The sequence below is a fragment of the Rhododendron vialii genome, chromosome 5a (genome assembly GCF_030253575.1).
Source record: "Rhododendron vialii isolate Sample 1 chromosome 5a, ASM3025357v1".
Classification (NCBI taxonomy): Eukaryota; Viridiplantae; Streptophyta; class Magnoliopsida; order Ericales; family Ericaceae; genus Rhododendron; species Rhododendron vialii.
The window spans coordinates 7,183,772-7,204,796 of record NC_080561.1 but is presented as its reverse complement, the minus strand read 5'-3'; the positions used below and the strand labels follow the sequence as shown (position 1 = coordinate 7,204,796).

Below are 21,025 nucleotides of genomic sequence, written 5' to 3'. Positions count from 1 at the left end.
CTTTTCGCTGGCAACAAACTATATTTGGCTAGTTTTTCAAGACATTTCGGCTGCTAGCTGAGCTTGAAGTATGTGTCGTCTGTCACTATATAGTTGGAGGAAGAGTTTGCACCCAATTATGAGGTGATTTGTAGAAGTATAGACATTTAATGTGTTAAGGGCATAACTGAGGGATGTTTGCACCCAATTGAAAGGAATAAGTCCCTACAAATGAGGGATGTTTAAGTTAAGGGCATAACTGGTCTCTCTTTGAGGGGGAGGAAACTATATTTCCCCATAGACTTTCATTAATACATAGTTTCAAAAAATATTTAGAAATTTTCTGGGAATCTTCAGAAAATATTCAAGGAAGTGATCCTCTTAGTTCCACATTTTTTCCTGGAACTTAATTTTCAACAATAATTTGCTCTTGCTCTGTAACAATTTTCTCATGTAGTCGACCCCAATTGATTGGAACTAAATGTTTGGTTTGATTTGGTTATTGTTTGGCATTAGTATTTTAACTATCAAGAAACTATAGTACTATCCTTAGTGTTCTTAGTGAACGTTCTTTAGTTAAATATTACATCACCTAGCGGCAGTGCTTAACGTGCCCTACATTTTGGACGACTTACCATTCCCAATTCTACGTCATTTTCCCAAGTTCACATTCGACCCAGCGGAAACATTATATGACAAGATTGATACAGAAAAGTCACAGTACATCTCAATGGGAAGAAATGATCTAAAATGCAGCTAGAGTAGCAGCAAATGATGTTCCATCGCCCTTGTTTATTTGCAATTTCGCACACTAGATCTCTAAGCTAAATGTATACTACAGTGGTTTTTATTTAGCCAATCACTGGATTAAGAATCATCAATACATCACACACAACGCAAGTAACTCTATTTGCACCTTAGGCGAATCAAATATCGACAATGTCTAGAAAACACAGTGGAGTTTGTATGCAATACTCACAATATTCAGATGCTGTGTTTCCAGTGGCTGTTCACTTTTGCTGGCTCTCCTTGCAATGTGTGAACCAACTCAATTCACTCTTTAATCTGTGGCCCTTTCAGCAGTGAGCTGCTTTCAAAGAATCTCGAATTGGCTTTCTGCTTCCTTTTCCATCTTCTGTTCACTTCTATATCAATTGTGTACTGCAACGCCATCGTCTTCATACATCATGTATTATTAATGCAGTTTCTCCTCAATCTGTCCATTTCCCCTAGCTTTTCCTCGGCTGCTTCTCAGTTTCCTCCTCTTGTCTCTTGAGCTTCAAATACAACACAACATTATCGGAAAAAGTAAGTAAGAGACTGAATAAGTCAACATTATTTGAAGAGAAAACCATTGATATAGTAAGATATAACCAATAAATTCTTGATTGAACATACTGTTTTCTTAAACTATGTTAAGGCAATTCCAAAAGTAACCACATTGCCAAACTGCTCAAAAATACCATCCCCACTCACACATGTAAAACTTGAGTTTCCTCTCACGTTGCAAAAGTAAACGTGTTCTTGACAATTGACAGAGAGTGACTACAAAGTATGCATTACAATATATTCTCTTCGCACAATGAGGATTATCAAGATAAACAAACAATTCGTAAGAATCAAGAAGATGGCCAAGGCAGCTATGGGCTCTTATTATGACAGGAAACAAACATCAAAATCCTTAGGAGACTTCAATGACTCCCATACGTAGCAGGTTATGAACCAGATTGTTATGATTTCAGAACTGAAGGCTCAACGCTTCACTCTGTTAAAGCCACCAGACACAATCTTTTCTTTTGCTTTGTAGGACTATTCCCACTTCCATCTTTCATCGACGTAGTCCAATCAATTTATTCCCTTTGACTGTCCTAGGATCAAGGATTCCTGGCGAAATTTGAGGCAGGAGGATAAAATGTCAAGAAAACACAAATCGGGTTAATAATAAATCGTTTTGCAGCCCTAGTTGCTCTCCGCATTTCTCGTATAACACTCACCCATTTACCCAAAAATAAAATTTTCATCAATCTGTCTCCGAGCAATTAAAACAAACAACAGTTGTGCATTATAAAATCCACCAACTAACCTTGATCAGTTCAAATCCAGATTGAGGGTACGACATAAATCAATATGTCTTTTTTTAATCTGTAAAAGAACCAATAGTCCTACTTCAAATTGAAAATCATCCAGGTGGAAAAACAAAAAACTTAAATCAACCACCAATGGCCAAGAAATTTGACAGATTCTATGAATGAGTTAAATAGACCGTCAACTACCTAGCTTTAAAAGAGAACCCCAAGGCCCAAGGGGTTGGCCTAGTGGCCATCGCAGATTTAGGGGTTTACTTTATCCTCCCAAGTTCTCGGGTATGAAACCTGTCAGTCCACACCCGACTACTGGATAGTGGAATTGGTCTCTCAAATTAAACTAGTCTGGACAATTATGTTTATAAAAAAAAAAACTTTTTTCAAAGAGCAGCCACAATCGAAAATGGCGAAATTGGAGGGAATGTAAGAGCGAAGGGTTAATGATCCTGTGTATGGGAAACCAATTCCATACACCTCGGATGACGTTGATTCCGAGGGGTGCTCCGATCAAGCACCCTACACACCTCGGATGACGTTGATTCCCGCGTAGGGCCCCTCGGTTTTTTTTTTTAAAATTTTTGGACGGCTCGGATCGGCCGTCCGGTGGCCGGAGACGGCCCGCCGGCGGCCGTCGGTCCGAATTCGGTCCCCCCACAATCGGTCCCTGTAGCATTTTTGTTTTATCTTGTTAAAAGAAACTGTCTAGGCACAATGTCGATTATTGAACTAAACAAACAATTCCTAAGAATCAAGAAGATGGCCTAGGCAGCTAGGCAGGAAACAAACAGCAGATAGGCGCAACCAAAATATCCATTTTTTTGGGCTACACAAAAAATGGGTCGGACCAGGCCCACCCAATGTTTAAAAAACTAGGCCCAACCCAGCCCACGACCCCTAAATATCCGGGCTAAGGGCTTAGGTTTGGGCATTTAGGAATTTTATTTTTTAAAAACTTCCATTACTAATAATTTAAGCTTCTAGGTTGTACAGTATGTGTAACTCTATTATGGTATCCTATTAAAGTGTTGCTATTTCTTACAGGGATTGGGAGATGCTGTCAAGCAACAATCTGGATTGTCCATGTCGACAATGATGTGCTCGAAAGGCGCTTGGCAGGGCCTGGTTCATCTTATAGTAGCTATTTAATTTGCAACGGAGGGAGTAATTTCAAATGTTCTGCGAGCATTCCATTAGCTAATGACTCTTTGCCTTTTAATTTAAAGACGCTTAATTTGAATACATCCACGTGACCTTTTGCATGGAATCCTGTGCGACTATATTGCTCTAAAGACAGTGTTCGGGTGACGGCCCACCTACTGTACTGATGAGAATTTGGGCGGTAGATTTTACTTTATTATTGGATTTCAATTTGGTTTGTGCTTGACCCAGTAGGTGATTTGGGGGTTGGCATCTTGTCAATCCCGAATTAGCGCATGATTGTTCTTAATTTTGTTTAGAGAAATGATGTCGTGAATCCTTGTTCTTTTGTTTTTGTAACAATTTCAAAGATTAATAATTTTGCCGTTTAAAAAATGATATATTTGGTAGCAAATTTTTTTTTTTTGATTAATCTATAGAAGAGAACATTACATCAAGTATCAATTATAAAATACAAACCACGAGATATTACATCAATTGTGGAAAAGTCCACGAGATAACAAAACCAACAACTCAACCACTATAAACCCAACTACAGTCCCCCCCATTAGGGAGAGAAATAATATTGAAGAAAGAACACCCACACGCAAGTGGAAAGATTCGAACTTCTGACTTCCTAATGAGATGCACGAGATGCGATAAGTTCTACATCAAATGAGCCAAAAATGCTTCTTCGGGTTATACGATTCAAAATCGAATATTTGTGAGCATTTTTGGACCGTATGATAGCGATTAGCACGTAGTGACTTCCAATATCATAGCTTTTCAGATATGAAACAATCGACATTTTATGACGGGCCAAATGTGCAATATCACTATTTATAATAGTTTTCACTAAAATGCGATAATATTATTCAACCACCGTTACATTAATAGTGATGTAATAATAGGAATAAAAAAAACAATTGGCGTAAAACTATTAAATGTATTGGTAGTTAAATAATGTTAAAACTTCTTAATGGCCTATCGAAGTCAAACTGGCAAAAACTTGTAAATTGTCTTAAATTTTTTATATAATGGCGTGAATACCTGAGCGGCACTTAGGGGTTAAATTAACAAAAAATCTACCCACACGGCAATTGTGCACAGATTCCAGCTGCGCTGCACACGAAAAAAGAGAGAGATGTTAGGTGTAAAGAAAATGGGCAAAGAAAATACCCTTAAAGTGTACATGAACGGTTCAGATGTACTGCACAGTGAATCTGAGCTGTTTATGTACACTTTAAAGGTGTTTTCTTTGTCCCTAGCACTCAAAAAATTAATAGGTAATCTCTCTTTGTGTGTGAGCAGGACAAGCTGAGGTTGCTCCCCTTGTGTAGTAATGCTCCTCATTCGTTGTATTGAAATATAGTTATTGTAAAATTCCAGTTGTTGACGGGCCCTTTTCACACCTGCGTTTTGAAAACGCAAATTTTGAATTTGATAAGATTGTTTAATTAAGGCGTGTTGACAAATAAGTTAAGTTAATCCTCAGCAGTTGCAAGATTTTCATTTCATGAAAGAGTGTAGCTAGACGGTTCCTCAGCCATTAAATGTTTAAGTCTTGTCATTTTTGTCGTCATAGCCACTTGGCTAGCATAGAGCTTGTTGACGGTAAATCAAAAATTGTAAAGTTTGACACAAAATTAAAAGTTGTAATTTTTTTTTAAAATAATGACAAAACTAAAAAATCCCAAAAAAAACTACGTGAAACTCACTATGTTTGGCACCCTCTTTTTTAGCTTTTCATTTTTTCATTTTCATGTTTTCATTTTCATGTTTTGAGTGTTTGGCCCCCCCATTTTAGAACTCATTATCAGAAAATGAGTTTTTGGCTTCTGAGTTTAGAGAAGAGAAGTAAGAAGTAGGGCAAGAGGAGCTTTTTGTTTTTTCATTTTTTAATTTTTATTAAAAAAAAGACTTACATAACGTATTCTGCACAAATCTTCCAAAACACTAATCATGTCGCAAAATACATTCTGCACACAGTGGCGGACCTAGGAATTTGACTTAGCGGGAGCACCAATTTTTTTTGTAATCGTAATATATGAGTTACAGTTAAGCACATTTACTCCAAAATAATTTTAGCATTCATGATAAATTAACAATTTTAAAGTATATATGTATTTTAATAATCAGTTACTTGAGCAAACTTGCCACCTTGACCATATGCATTATCATATATCCATCATCTATTTTTCTATTACTAACTCTAATATTACAGTTTTGGGGACAAAAAATATACAAATGCAATGTGGGGGTAGACTCGAACTCATGAATAGTATAAAAATCAAGATATGCACTACTATTTTTTATTGCTTTCTAGAAAGAAAAAAAAACCACACATTTTCTACTCTGCCTTTTGGGAAAAAGACAAATTTTCCTTTTGCCTTTTGAAAAAAGAAAAAGGCAACTCTGCCTTTTGGCCAAAAGGCAGAAAGTACCAGCAGGGAGCATGGGCAAAGTCTCGAACCCATCACCTCTTATTAAGCAAGAGAGCACTTTGCCATTGCACCAACTACCAACTCCTTACATGCATTTAGAGGTGTAAAATGGGTCGGGTCGGCACGACACGGCACGGGCACGGATTAATCCTAACATGGCACAAGAAAGGCACGGTCTTAGTGGGCACGCGGCACGGCATGGGCACGGAAGTGAGTGGGAACGACACGGGCACATCACAGAAGTTGGCCTGGCACGGTACACGACACGGTCTTAGATGGGCACGGAAGTGAGATGGGGCACGAGTCACGACACGGCACGACACGATTCTAGCCAGACACGGCACGGCACGACACGGGCACACGGCACGGTACGGGTACGGAAGTGAGGGGGAACAACACGGGCACGACACGGAAGTTGGCTTGGCACGGGACGGCACGACACGGTCTTAGACGGGCACGGCACGAGTCACGACACGACATGACACTACACGGTTCTAGCCATGCACGACACGACACGGGCACGGGCACGACACGAGGCATGGAAAAACCAAAAAAAATATGTTATTAAATAAACAAGGGATTTCAGATTATAGTTTACTTGTATTTTTTGATAATCCAATAATTTATTAATCTTTTCCTTTTATTTAAGTAAAATAAGCTTTTAAAATATTTTATGTGATTAAGAAATTTTAAATCAAAATTCAAACATGATAATATACCAATTACAACACATATATTGATATATATTGCGTATTATCTAATAAAGATTTAATATATATATATATATATATAGAGAGAGAGAGAGAGAGAGAGAGAGAAAGTTTACTTGTATTTTTTGATAATCCAATAATTTATTAATCTTTTCCTTTTATTTAAGTAAAATAAGCTTTTAAAATATTTTATGTGATTAAGAAATTTTAAATCAAAATTCAAACATGATAATATACCAATTACGACACATATATTGATATATATTGCGTATTATCTAATAAAGATTTAATATATATATATATATATATATATATATATATAGAGAGAGAGAGAGAGAGAGAGAGAGAGAGAGAGAGAGAGAGAGAGAGAGAGAGAGAGAGAGAGAGAGAGAGAGAGAGAGAGAGAGAAAATAAATAAGGAAAAAAACTAATTTTAAAAAAAATTTGGTTTTAAAAAAATAATCTTTATGGGGTTCAAACCCAAGTCCTTGGGGACTTGACACATATCTCAAACCAACAAGGCTAACAATCTATTTGTATTTATAATTAGAACAAGTAATATATATTATATAATTTTATTTTATAAAAACGGGCCTCTTGTACGCTAGCTATACGATTGCAACACAAGTATGATGATCCATAACGTTCATTTTGTTGTTCTTGGTGTTTTAATCACTCTCGCACATTTTTGGGTCTATCGGGTTTTTGAAACCCTTTTATTGGGACATATATTTATTAATAGGAAATTTTTTGTTATGTGCGATCGAGTATATAACGATAACCAATTTACTTCATTTTTTGCACAAATGATATAAACAGTCCCACATAAAAGGTTGACGGTTCCGATTTTTAAAAAACCGCTTGGGCGGCCCTAAAGTTGTGCATTATAGGACTTTAATGGCTTTGGAAGCACCGAATGTGTTCTGATCACGTGGTTTTCGACATCCGATTATCACCTATTTTGGGGAGAATGATAAATTTGATAAGATCTTAAATCGTAACGGTTTAGATCGAATATTCAAAAAAATGAGTCTGCAGCTACCTTTCAAAATCTATACATCTAACTTATCTGGTTCTAAACCAATATATTCAGCTATTATCCAATATACGCTAGCCACACGATTGCGACACAAGTATGATAATCCATACCGTTCATTTCATTGTTCTTGGTGTTTTAATCACTTTCGCAAATTTTCGGGTCTATCGGGTTTTGGAAGCCTTTTCATCGGGACGTAGATTTATTAATAGAATTTTTTTTGTTATGTGCGATCAAGTATATAACGATAACCAATTTACTTCATTTTTTGTACGAATGATATAATCACTTCCACATAAAAGGTAGACGGTTTCGATTTTTAAAAAACAACTCGGGCGGCACTCAAGTGGTGCATTATAGGACTTTACAAGAATTTTTCTTTATTGAGTGCATATGGATTATGGTGCGACTGTTGCACATGATCACGCACTAGTATAAATAGAAAGAGATGAGAGGCGAAAGCCCTAGCAGCTGCAGTGACCCGTAATTTTGGACTGTATTTTTTTTTTAAAGAAGTATTGTAATTATTAGTAAAGGCGTGACACATGGAAATACGAATAGTGTCGTGGTTATATGATTAGGGGGTTGATGTGAAGGAATCATTAGTGTAGGGGTGAAAGTACAATAAGTGAATACGGATATATATGTTGGAACTTGAACGCGGGAAATCATTTTTCTTTCCCTTTTCTTTCTTTTTTTTTCTTCTTTCTCGTCTCTCTCTGCTCCTCCTCCGAAAACACCCCCCTCCACTTCTCTCCTCGATTTCATCTACTTAGGGCGTAATTCCGAACAAAGCCAAAGACTTAAAGTTGTTATACGGAGCGCGGGCTTCCTATCCATCCGAGAAAAATCATGATCGGACCTCGTGGGGCTACGGTTGACTTGGTCAAAGGGTCGGGTTTTGCTCAAAACCCTTGAGGTAGGGATTTTTTACTCTTGTTATGCGTTTATACGGTGTTTATGTATCTAGATTGTGCCTGTTTTGTTGTTTGAGCTTGTTTCTTCCATTTCCGAGAATCTGCAGAACAGGGTCTTCATTTTTGGGGTTTTACCCCTTCTTAAACTCAAAATTGAATTTTGGTTCCTTCGTATGAAATAGAGTAGACTTAAAGCCCGTTCTAATGCCGCTGGAATCACTCAAAACCCTTGAGAATTGAATTAATGGTGGATTTTAGAAGTTTGGTCACGAATCTGTCTCGGTTTCTGCTCGTTTTTGGTTTGCTCCCAATTTCAAATGGCTGTAACTTTCTTGTCTGATATCCGATTCATGCAAACTTTATATCGATTTCGAGGTCTTGAAGTCAGCTTTGTATTGCCAATGGAATCGCCTTAAAACGTTTAGTACACCGAAAGTTATGATCGTTTAAGTGGAGGTGTGTCAATCTGTCACGTTGATGCGTGACAGATTCGTATTGCTTCGATAAATGCCTGTTTAACCATCCTTAGAGTGTAGATTTGACTAGGGTTCCTTCATACCTTTTAAGCTTCGTTCACTCATGCAACTTTTGGGACTGGAATCATTCAAAAGTATTAAGAACTCGATTTATAGTGATTTTTAGAAGATTGCCCTGTAATCTGGAAATCTGGGCAGCGTACAGAGCTTCGTTTTTCATCGTTTGCTATGGTTAAACGATGCTATTGGTTATGGGTCCTTATGGGTTTAAAAGATTGGTAAGTTGGTGAACTATTGGCGTTAGAATCATTGAAAAATATTGGGTATGAAATTTTAATGAATTGTCGAACACTGATTGCTCTCTAGGACAGTTTTGGTCCGTTGATTCTCGTTCGTCTGTTTTGATCTGTAAGATGGGATCTATACTCTTCATACTCCTCGAAGCCGGTAAGATGGAATCTGTACTCTTCGTACCAAAGCCGGTAAGATGGGACAAAGCCCTTCTCTTCTGTATGTTTCTTTTTTTCCTTCTTTTTTTTATTTTTTTTTTATTTTACCGAATTGCTGGTTTGATCTGTTTTAACAGTTGGGTTTTTTTTTGGGTGTGATTGCAGTACTCGATGTGTGCATATGGGATAGTGTACTTGGATAGCTTTTGTAGCTGTTTTCGATCTAGCAAGTGCCCTTCCAACATTCCAGAATCCATTCTCTCTCTCGCTCTCGGAAGGTGAACAGTGAGTCATTGACTACCCAATCTCTAGTACTTTATGTGTTAGTAGCTCGTATTTAACTTGGTGGATACCTCTAACCTGGTTTTATGCCAAACCTGATGTGTAACAAAGCTAGGCTAAATATTGAATTTGTTTTTAGTTAGTATAGTTAGTTTTATTTGATTGCATTGCTTAGCCGAAGTGGTGGCATAACCCCTCGCATATTCTGTTTGCTGAGTTGAGGTGGCGGCCTAGTCCCTCCAGTCTGTTAGTTTGTTGTTAGTTTGTTAGTCTGTTAGCTGTTTATTTGATTGCATTTCATGAGCGTTAATTTTTTGCACAATAAGAAACATGTGGACTGGGAGGCAACCGAAAATTGAAATTGGTGATATATTCACTTGTCGTGGATTGCAATACTGGCGTGTCTTGATGAGAATACATTTGTAAGAGCATGTGTTTTCTAGGGGATGCACCTTGCACGTAGGACACTGGATAATCATTACTCATTAAGATCGAAATATTGAATACTACGATATACAACTTAAGAACATTAAAGGCACCGACGCACCGGAATGTGTGTTTTTTGGGAAGATTTATTTTTAGACGAAAATCGATTGCCGGTTGGTGATGTGTATACGAAAATTGATGGCACAACATGGCACGGCACGATGGCACGATTAAGGGCAGGCACAGCACGAGTAGACAAAAAAAAGGCACGACCCGACCCGACCCGACAAAAAAACACGGCACGACACAACCTGTCAAAAAAAGGCACGACACGACAAAAAAAGGCACGGCACGACACAACTCGACAAAAAAGGCACGGCACGACACGACCCGACAAAAAAAGGCACGACACGATGCGGCACGATTAATTAATCGGGCACAGCACGACATGACACGATTTTATAAAGGCACGGCCCGACAAAGCAAAATGGCCCACCACGGCAAGGCATGGGCACGGTACAGCACGGCACGCCATGGCACGATGAAGTAAACGGGCACTGTACGGCACGACACGAAGCACGATTGGCACGGAAGAAAATGGCACGGCATGGCACGACAGGCACGTTTGACACCCCTACATGCATTCAACATAAATAATATATATACAAAATCACAAATTTATTATTTTCTTTTTAGGGGCATGGGGGCACGTGACCCCACGTGTCCTATGGTGGGTCTGCCTCTGTCTGCACATATATTTTAAACACTCTACAATATTCAAAATACATTCTGATCAAAGTTCAAAAAGCTAAAAAGTCAATAATTAAAATGCAAAAACCCAAAAAGTGATAATATCTGACTTTTAGTACCCATCAAAAGCCATCTACTCATGTATTATTACTTCCTCCATAAAACAACTCAGTATTTTGAATTTTTTACTAGCAGTTGGATCTAAATCAACGGCTGCGATTGCTTTTCGCCAGAGCTCTCAAGGGTCAAACTTGGATGTGGTTTTACTCTACGGTCGAAATTCGTTGTACCCCATCGGCTTTTCCATCTCGAATCCACCAGCAAAAGTCACGCTCGGCTTTCAGATCAAAAAATGACGCTTCGTCTCTCTCTCTGAGCCGCCGTCAAAAGGTAAGCAATCTAAGCATTTTTTGAACAGCAGGTAAGTCTCTCATCTCATTATCTCATTCCTTAGAGGGGAAGACTTCATAACGTACTTACCAAAAAAAAGACTTCATAACGTACTTTGTCATTTCAATTTCTTCGTGATTCTATTCTACCTGGCTTTTTAAATTTGATCTTTATTTCCACAATTCAAAATGAAACGTACCTTCATGGTTTTTCGGTTCACAAATACGTTATCTTTTTTTGTTTTTGGGTGACTTTTTTTTTAAATTTGAAATCAATTAAAACTCTGGTTTTGGGTGGAGCCTTCAACCCAAATACTATGACCCTAAAACACGAAAAGTAGAGGACGATATGTTTTTCTGTTAGTCCCCACCCATGTTTTAAGTTACTTCCTTTCAAAAAAAATTAAATATTTTGTGTATTTTTTTTTAGGGAATGAAATAAGAACTGGAATTTATTGACCGGTTAAGATGCGATCTAGAGCTAATGAAGCTCTAATCAACTCTGATTATAACTCTAACAATCAACTACTGACATTTTTTTGCAGCTCCAACAATTAGGAGTTGATTACAACATCTTAAGTCAATTAGGTATTTATCTAGTTAACTTTGTCTTTTCTTTTAATTTTCATTTATGTTTACTCCAACATCTTTTGACTTGGAAACAGCCTTCAGGCAAAGAGTGGGTGGGGCGGGGAATGGACTTGCCAAAGTTTGTGGTGATCAATTCACTCTCAAACGAAAACTACTTGCGCCCAGGTGGGACAAATGGCTACATGAAATTCGAGGCAATGGACGTTGTAAGATGGGGTGTGAAGCACGAAGTTCAGAAGGCAAAAATTGGAGGTGGACTGATCCACATAAGATGTTGTGACACTGGCAAATACTGGACTTGGGGTTTGACTAAAGACTCAGTTCAATTTATTACAGCACAAGCTGACCAACCAGGGGAAGACACAACTACAAGAGCTTGTACATTGATAAAGCCCTCCCATAACACCAAAGACGGTGTAAAGGTTGTCAATTTAGAAGTTATGTACGTAGGGGAATGGTGGCCCTTATGTGGAAACAAGGTGGGATATTTAGTATCCGGAGACGAGGACTTCATCATATCAAATTGGGAATCGCTGCCAGCCAATCAGCTGCAGGAACCATCCATCGGTGACAAAAATATGGATACCGAATGTACTGGTGCAACACTTGGGAGTGAGGAAATGGACTTGCCAAAGTTTGTGTCGTTCAATTCACTCTTGAACAAAAATTACTTGCGCCCGGATGGGATAAACAGCTACATCAAATTCGGGGCAGTGGACGTCATAAGCTGGGGTGTGAAGCACGAAGTTCAAAAGGCAAAGTCTGGAGGTGGACTAGTCCACATAAGATGTTGTGACACTGGCAAATACTGGAGTTGGGGTCTGACTGATTACTCAAAAAGCTTTATTGTTTCACAGGCTAACCAATCAGGGGAAGACACGACTACAAGAGCTTGTACGTTGATCAAGCCCTCCCAATACACCAAGGACGGTGTTCGTGTTGTCAATTTCCAGGTTATGTACGAGGGGACATGGTGGTCCATAGGTCGAGATGATAAGGGATATTTAGTAACTGGAGGCGAGGACTTCATCATATCAGATTGGGAATTGCTACCACCCATTGGGAACGAGGAAATGGACTTGCCAAAGTTTGTAGTGTTCAATTCACTCTCAAACGAAAACTACTTGCGTCCTGGTGGGATAAATAGCTACATGAAATTCGAGGCAGTGAATGTTCTAAAATGGGGTGTGAAGCATGAAGTTCAAAAGGCAAAGTATGGAGGTGGACTGGTCCACATAAGATGCTGTGACACCAGCAAATACTGGAGCTGGGGTCTGACTACAGACTCAGTTAACTTTATTACAGCACAGGCTGACCAACCAGGGGAAGACACAACTACAAGAGCTTGTACGCTGATCAAGCCCTCCCATAACACCAAGGATGGTGTTAAGGTCGTCAATTTACAAGTTATGTACCAGGGGAAATGGTTGTCCGTAGGTAGAAACAAGGGGGGATATTTAGTAGCTGGAGACGAGGACTTCATCGTATCAAATTGGGAAACGCTACCACCCAATCAGCTGCAGGGACTCGGTGACAAAAATATTAATACCAGAGGTACTGATGCATCAATTGGGAGTGAGAAAATGGCCTTTCAAAAGTTTAAAGAGGAAATGGACTTGCCAAAGTTTGAAGAGGAAGTTGACTTGCCAAAGTTTGTGGTGTTCAATTCACTTTTGAACAAAAACTACTTGCGCCCGGAAGGGGCAAACAACTACATGAAATTCGAGGTAGTGGATGCCATAAGCTGGGGCGTGAAGCACGAAGTTATGAAGAAAAAGTCTAGAGGTGGACTGGTCCACATAAGATGTTGTGATACCGGCAAGTACTGGAGTTGGGGTCTTACTGATTACTCAAGAAGCTATATTGTTGCACAGGCTAACCATCCAGTGGAAGACACAACTTCAAGAGCTTGTACGTTGATCAAGCCCTCCCAATACACCAAAGACGGTGTTACTGTCGTCAATTTACAGGTTATGCACAAGGGAACCTGGTGGTCCATAGGTGGAGACGGTGGGGGATATTTAGTGACCGGAGGCGAGGACTTTATAATATCAGATTGGGAATTGCTGCCACGCAATCAGCCACAAGGACCATTTGTTGGTGACAAAAATATGTATACAGGAGGTACTAGTGCATCAACTGGGAATGAGGAAATGGACTTGCCAAAGTTTGAAGAGGAAATGCACTTAACAAAGATCGTAGTGTTCAATTCACTCTTGAACAAAAACTACTTGCGCCCAGTTGGGCAAAATTGCTACTTGAAATTTGATCAGACGGCAGACGTTGGAAAATGGGGCGTGAAGCACGAAATTAAGATGTCAAAGTCTGGAGGTGGACTAGTCCACATAAGATGTTGTGACAACGGCAAATACTGGGCTTGGGGTCCGACTAAAGACTCAGTTAACTTTATTACTGCACAAGCAAACCAACCAGGGGAAGACACATCTACAAGAGCTTGTACGTTGATCAAGCCCTCTTTCAACACCAAGGACGGTGTTAGTGCCATCAATTTAGAAGTTATGTACCAGGGGACATGGTGGCCCATAGGTGGAGACAGTAGGGGATATTTAACAGTTGGAGGCGAGGACTTCATTGTATCAGATTGGGAATCTCTGCCTCCCAAACAGCCATAAGGAGCATCCGATGGTGACAAGAATACAAATACCGGAGGTGGTGTATTAATTGGGGACACGACTGTAGAAGGTGGTGTATCGTTTGGGAGCTCAAATAATATCAGTGCTCCTGTATCGATTGGCAACACGACTGTGAACTACCAGCTGTTGGCAACACAAATACCACAGGAGGTGGTGCGTCAATTGGGAACACTACTGTCATAGATGGTGGATACCGGAGGAGGTTGATCGATCTGGAACACATTAACTGTAAACATGAATACAGGAGGTGGTTGATCGATCAGGAACACAAATATTGACAGTGGTTCATGAGTTGGCAACACGGAAACTGCATGTGGTGCATAGATTGGGATCACGTATATTGAAGTGTGCTTTCTCTCTCTCATGTTGGGCTCCAAGTTCAACCAAGCCATGTAACCATTCTTTTGCTAGTTGGGGGGGATATGTGTTATCCATACGAAGTATGAGTATATAATAAAAGAATTGGAGGCCTTTTGGAATGTGGCTTGTCCATGGTGTTAGAATATTATTGTTTATGATGTTATTAATGTTTAGTTACAAGGACGTTATTGTCCTTTCATGTAATAGGGTTTACTTAGCGTAAAGAATTGGAGGCCTTTTGGAATGTGGCTTGTCCATGGTGTTAGAATATTATTGTTTATGATGTTATTAATGTTTAGTTACAAGGACGTTATTGTCCTTTCATGTAATAGGGTTTACTTAGCGTATCTACGTTTTCCCATATAATGATGTACTAGCCTCTTTTAACAGAATACTCTGAATAATAGAATTTCTCTATTTCTAGTATTACTAGATGGTATTAGAGCGTAAGATCTAGACCTGTGGGATATTCACTTTCCGGCGGGCAGCTTATGCCTCACTGTCGTCCGCCAGGCACTCATCTATTCTGTAACAAATCACAGAATCTGCACAGTAGTCGTATCTTCTTCCTTTCTCTTTCAGTTTTCTCCCTTCTAGTCTCACTGCATGGTATCAGAATTTCGTTTTCTATCTAGGGTTTGTTAAAAAGTCTTATTTTTTTTAATTAGTGTTCCTAAAAGTCTCGTTTTTTAGGGTTTGTAAAAGTTTTTTTTTCTTTTTTTTAAGGTTTTCACAAATTTTCAAAGCTCACATTGAAAATAATGAAATTTTTTTTTTACCAAATTCTGAGCGAAGTAATCTTAACTTTTCATCCTAAGTATCTTTTTCCCAGCTTTTTATCAGGATTTCACGTTTATCCAATCTCTAGGGATTTACACTTCAGTCCATCACATTTGTTTTGTTATAGTTTGGTCCCTGAACTTTGCAGTATTTGTTTTGGTCCCTGCTTTTGTAATAGTATGACAATTTGGTCCCTGTTTTTGTAGCAGTGTGACATTTTGGTCCCTCAAGGATATTTCTCGGCTTTTGGTGAAATTATGGGCGAGTGTTTGTCTCGTTGTTTGGTAGTTAAATCCCCATTTGTTGTGCCACTGGCACCTTGTCTTGTTGTGATCCTTGTTGGATCCGTTGATGTGATCCGTGTCGGATCCTTTGTTTATCTCTCCCGTGTGATTTGGGGTTCGCACATGAGGGGGAGTGTTGGAAATTGTCTCATATTTCTCCATTAGCATTTTTGTTCGTTCTTCCACTGCATTTGTTCGGGTACCAAAGTATTAGTGATTCTTCATTTTGGATTGGATCGAAGTTGCATTACCGCATGGATTTGGCTTTTGCTTTTTGGATTGTTTCAGTCGAAGTTTCAGTTGGATCATATCATTTTCATCATGGCAAACTCACGATGCTCTCGGTGTTCACATCGTGTTGTTGAGGGGGAGTGTTAGAATATTAATGTGTATGATGCTATTAATGTTTAGTTACAAGGGTAGTATTGTCCTTTCATGTAATAGGGTTTACTTAGGGTTTCTATGTTTTCCCTATATAACGATGTACTGGCCTCTTGTAACATAATACTCTGAATAATAGAATGGGAAATGATAATGCCAAAACTGCTTTTGTTAATGTCAAATCTATTACTTTGTTCATGGTACAAGCTTTTTATGCACATCAGTTTTGGCATTAACAAAAGCAGTTTTTGCATTAGCACCACCCTAATAGAATTTCTCTATTTCTAGTCTTACTACACATGGTATTGCTATTTTTGGCTGAACGGACCAATATATCCCTAGCCTTTTAAACACTAGATACCTGGTCTGAGTTTGGTGATTCCGAGACATTAGAGATTGCTAGACACAGCCTTGCTAATTTCAACCCTCTTCGACAACACAAAGCACTTTCTACAAGTTCATTTTCCTTTCATTCGGGGGATTTCGGGGAGTAGAGGCCTGGTTGGCCACTGCTCAGCGTAGTGAGTCCTCCGGCAGAGGAAGCGAGCAAAATGTCGGTTGTGAAGTCGGTAATGCGATTACTGATGCAATTACCGAACCGGTCTACACCGCAGAGTACTCTTTCCAAGGAAGGTGGTTTTAGTCAAATGACTCCAATTGAAGCAGAAAGTCCTTTCTCATCACAGAGTAACAGCACTACAGATACAAGAGAGCTACCAGAGAATTTGGAGAAGCTCTTCCTAAAATACTCATCCGGCTACAAATGGTTCAGCTACGATGTCATGAAAACCTCTACTTTGGAATTCTCCTCAGGTTATATCCCCTCCAATTTGACTCAACAGACGACAGTAAACATGGTTTTGTTTGAGTGGATCTCTTTCTTCTTTTTTTTTGAATATTCTGTTCCATTGCAGATAAGCTGATCGGGAAAGGATGGTGTAATTGCGTGTATAAGGGGATTCTTCCGGATGGGAAGCCGGTGGCAGTCAAGGTTTTAAAGTCATCCTAAGAGTCATGGAAGGATTTTACTCAGGTAGTTGATGTTTTGATTGGTGTATGTGTTGAAGATAATGCCCTGATCTCTGTTTATGATTTGTTGCCTAAAGGAAATCTAGAGGAAAACCTACACGGCAACGCCTCGTTTAAAACTCATCCCTATCCATGTAATGGTCAATAGAAAGTTAAAAACTATGCTAATTGACAGTTGGTTCGCTGAAACAGGTAATAGCAAAGAAAAATCAGTATTGTCATGGGAAGTGAGATGCAAAGTAGCTGTTGGGATTACTGAAGCCCTAAATTACCTTCACTATGAATGCTCTCCTCCAGTGATTCATAGAGATGTCAAGTCCTCAAATATCCTTCTTCTCGATGAGTTTGAACCAAAGGTACTTCAAGCAGTTGACAATTCGTATTATTTCTGTCTACAATGTTGATGATTTGTAAAATTTTCCTATGACAGTTATCTGATTTTGGGTTAGCAATATGGGGGCCGTCAGATTCATCGTTCCTGACAGACAATGATGTAGTAGTAACTTTTCGGTATCTTGCTCCCGAGTATTTTATGTATGGAAAAGTCAGTGACAAGATCAATGCCTACTCTTTCGGTGTGGTTCTCCTTGAATTGTTATAAGGGAGGAAACCGATCAGTTCGGAGTCTACCAAAGGCCAAGAAAGGTAGCTTGGTCATGTGGGTAAGGCCTTTTTCCTTAACAGAAACCTCTATTTCCTGCAAGCTTTATTTATAGGTATATGACTAAGTAGTTCATATTCAGGCAAAACCAAAGCTAGAGAGTGGAGATCTAAGAAGCATACTGGATCCTAACCTTGATGGCAATATTGATGACGTTCAAATTCAGAGAATGGCTCTTGCAGTTAGGTTCTGCCTCATAAGATCAGCTCGGCTTCGTCCTAAAATGAGGCAGGTAATAGCAATTCTATAGTGATTCTTAGTGTTTGGAATTGGCTCAATGTTTGACCTCTGGTCAATTTAGCTTAAGCTCATTTTTAGTCTGATTGAGTAGAGCAACGTAACACAAATTTGAGCTTCTTACCAAATGAGCTCAGGCTGAATCCGACCGGAGATTTTTTCTACTGACTTGGACTTGGTTTTTGGGCTTTGTAACGGTTTATTTTGGATGTTTCTTATTGATTTTGTACTTGGAGTAGAAGGACACCAAATCTAGCATGGATTAACTTTAGGAAGGATATATAGCATAGATCTCTTCCTTGGTTGAACTTATCAGATCCGTGGCAGAGGGCTCTGTAGGCATTCGGCTATCTTCCTTCTGGTGTGGTCTTGGTGGCTTGATGGAACTCCGTTCCTTGGTGTCTTCTTGTCTTACGAGAATTGTGAAATGAGGCTTTTGGTTGAGAGGTTCAAACAGCTAAGAAGTAGCTTTTGAGGGAGAGAGGAAAGTTGGTTTTATCCTACTAGAAAAACTCTATCGTAGCTTTTTGGAGCATTCATTCCCTTTCCGGTAGTGAAATCTTCCTCCAGTCTCTTTGACGCTGGACATAAGCAATACAAATCTTGGCTTCCCTTGTGTCTTTGTTGATAAATTTGATTTATCTAATAATAGTTTTGTATATTGTTGGTTTGTTTCATTGCATCCATTATCTTTGAACTGGGAAATTCCTGTCCGTTCAACAGATACTAAACATCTTAAAAGGGGACAAAGACATGGAGGAATTTGTAAAATCCCAGTTTGGAGATCGAAGAGGTACAGAAAACGAGGAAAATACTGACGATGAAGTTTATCCCATTTCAAGCACAGTCTCATTTGACCCTTGCGTTGCTTGACATGGAAGACACCTCCACATCGTTCAGCAGTGGGGAGCCAAGCAGCGGAACTTCCTCAGAAGAATACTTGAAAGGAAGATGGAGCCGATCCTCAAGCTTAGATTAGCTTCTTTTCACTGTCAACAAAATATATGCGGCTAGCTTTTCGTGACATTTCTGCTGCTAGACATTTTTTTTAAACCAAAAACAAAAAATAAGTATGTGTCGTTGTCACTGTTCAGTATGAGGAAGAGTTTGCACCCAGTTATGAGGTCATTTGTAGAAGTATAGAGTCTATAGACATTGTGTTTATTTATGAAAGGAACGAGTCCCTACGAATCAGGGATGTTTAAGTTGCACAATACATCTAAATGGGAAGAAGTGATCTAAAATGCAGCAAGAGTAGCAGCAAATGATGTTACAACGTCCTACTACATCTCTAAGCTTAATGTATACTACAATGGCCTTTTGTCTAGTCGATCACTGCATTAAAGAAGCATCAACATATCATACACTAACTCTATTTCACACCTAAAGCGAATCAAATATTGAAAATATCTAGAAAATACAGTGGAGTATGTATGTCTGCAATACTCACAATACTCACAATATTCAGATGTTGTGTTTCCAGTGGCTGTTTGCCTTTGTACTGACTATATATCCTTGCTATGTGTGAACAACCAATATTTCAATCACTCTTTACTTTGTGGCCCTTTTACCAGTGAGCAGAGCTGCTTTCAAAGAATCTGGATCGATCTGGATTTCTGCTTCCTTTTTCATCTTCTGTTCACTTCTATCAAGTGTACTGCGACGCCTTCGTCTTCATGGGCCTGGGAACTGTTCATGTGTTATTGTTAATGCACTGTCTTCTTAATCTGTCCATTTTTTTACTTGCTTATTTACTCTGCCCTTTTCTTCTGCCTAGTCGCTTTCTTCTGCTGCTGCTGCTTCGATCAGCTTCTTCCTTTTGCCTCTTGAGCTTCAAAGACATGACATAACATACATTTCAGAATAACAAAGAAAGAGACTGCCATGTTTTGCCAAGGTTCGTATTTTTTTAAGTATATACTCATTTCTTATTTTACGAGACAGATCATTCTATCACAAATTCACAATACATCACCTTTAATTCAAAAAATAAGTACTTATATTTGAAAAATGAGGACTTATTTTAGTTAATAGAACACACCCGAAACATGTCAATATTATTGGAAGATAAAACCATTGATACTATAAGATGTGGCAAATAAATTCTAGATTCAAGAAGATGTCATGCTCTTAAAGAAGGTAAGGCAATTCCAAACGTTCACCATATTTCCACTACTCAAAAAAATGTCTGCCCTAGCCACACAAAAATGAGTCCGATTTTGTTTATCCACCTTAAAAGTAAGTGAACATTATCCACCTCTTTATTGGTAAATAATTGATATAAACTCAACAAACACACAAACAGGTCTTTCGTTAGTAATATTTCTTGTTATCGTTAATATTTGTTTTTAATTCATCGGGACCAGTAGCAAAACTAATACAGTACTATTTTATCAAAACTAAAATACTCACTGGAGACGTTCTGAAGAAAAAAAGAGTTCTACACATAATGCATAATTAAGTCAAGCTGCCTCTAGTAACAGGGTTTCCTTCATTAAAAAAAATAAAAAATTTTAATTACTATGTGGGAATTTTTACTGAAATTTTATGTGTCCAAGTTCTTGGTACAAAAGGTAAGTGGGTAATGTTTCCAAAGTAAATTGGTAAGCTTTGAATCTTACCTTTATTACTACTATTTTTTAAAACTACAATCATAGTTAAAATAATGCAGGCTCCACAAGATAGTATCGACCACTAAAAAAATTGGTAATGTTCACCCATTTTTATACAGGGTGAACAAAATCAAACTCCATAAAAACCCGTGTTCATCTCATGTTGTAGAAAAAATCCGTGTTCATCTCATGTTGTAGAAAGCGTTTAGCACAAAAACGTTCCTTGAGGGGCAAGGACTGAGCGCGGGCATGCCAGGAGTACTTGCCGCGTCCAACGTAAGGACTGCGTACCATTTTCAGACTTTGTAACCGTGAAAGCAAAAGTGTTGTGACCTTAAGGGCTAGATCACAATGATG

General features: G+C 38.8%; 1 protein-coding gene, 3 long non-coding RNA genes and 1 pseudogene across 5 annotated transcripts in view; 3 read left to right on the top strand and 2 right to left on the bottom strand.

The window, feature by feature from the left end:
- Nucleotides 1–579: 579 nt before the first annotated feature.
- The window catches only part of LOC131326978 (uncharacterized), a 49,962-nt gene continuing 29,516 nt past the window's right edge, over nt 580–21,025 (bottom strand). Inside the window, exon 4 of the long non-coding RNA XR_009200142.1 lies at nt 580–1,256. This is a non-coding gene — a long non-coding RNA (uncharacterized LOC131326978). The remainder of the gene's footprint in view (nt 1,257–21,025) is intronic.
- LOC131326977 (uncharacterized) lies at nt 8,080–9,952 on the top strand. The gene is made up of 3 exons (XR_009200141.1): nt 8,080–8,309; nt 9,150–9,265; nt 9,398–9,952. It is a non-coding gene; the product is annotated as an uncharacterized LOC131326977 (long non-coding RNA).
- The window catches only part of LOC131326967 (uncharacterized), a 145,411-nt gene continuing 135,387 nt past the window's right edge, over nt 11,002–21,025 (top strand). The window contains exon 1 of one of the 2 annotated variants that reach the window (XM_058359903.1): nt 11,002–11,080. The gene's annotated coding sequence lies outside the window, so the exon portion shown is untranslated. Of the gene's footprint in view, nt 11,668–21,025 lie in introns of both variants that reach the window. The other variant, XM_058359904.1, reaches the window with a different exon arrangement.
- LOC131326979 (uncharacterized) lies at nt 15,556–17,450 on the bottom strand. The gene is made up of 2 exons (XR_009200143.1): nt 17,332–17,450; nt 15,556–17,252 (listed from the first exon to the last, which is right to left on the bottom strand). It is a non-coding gene; the product is annotated as an uncharacterized LOC131326979 (long non-coding RNA).
- LOC131326973 (protein kinase STUNTED-like) lies at nt 16,681–19,267 on the top strand (annotated as a pseudogene).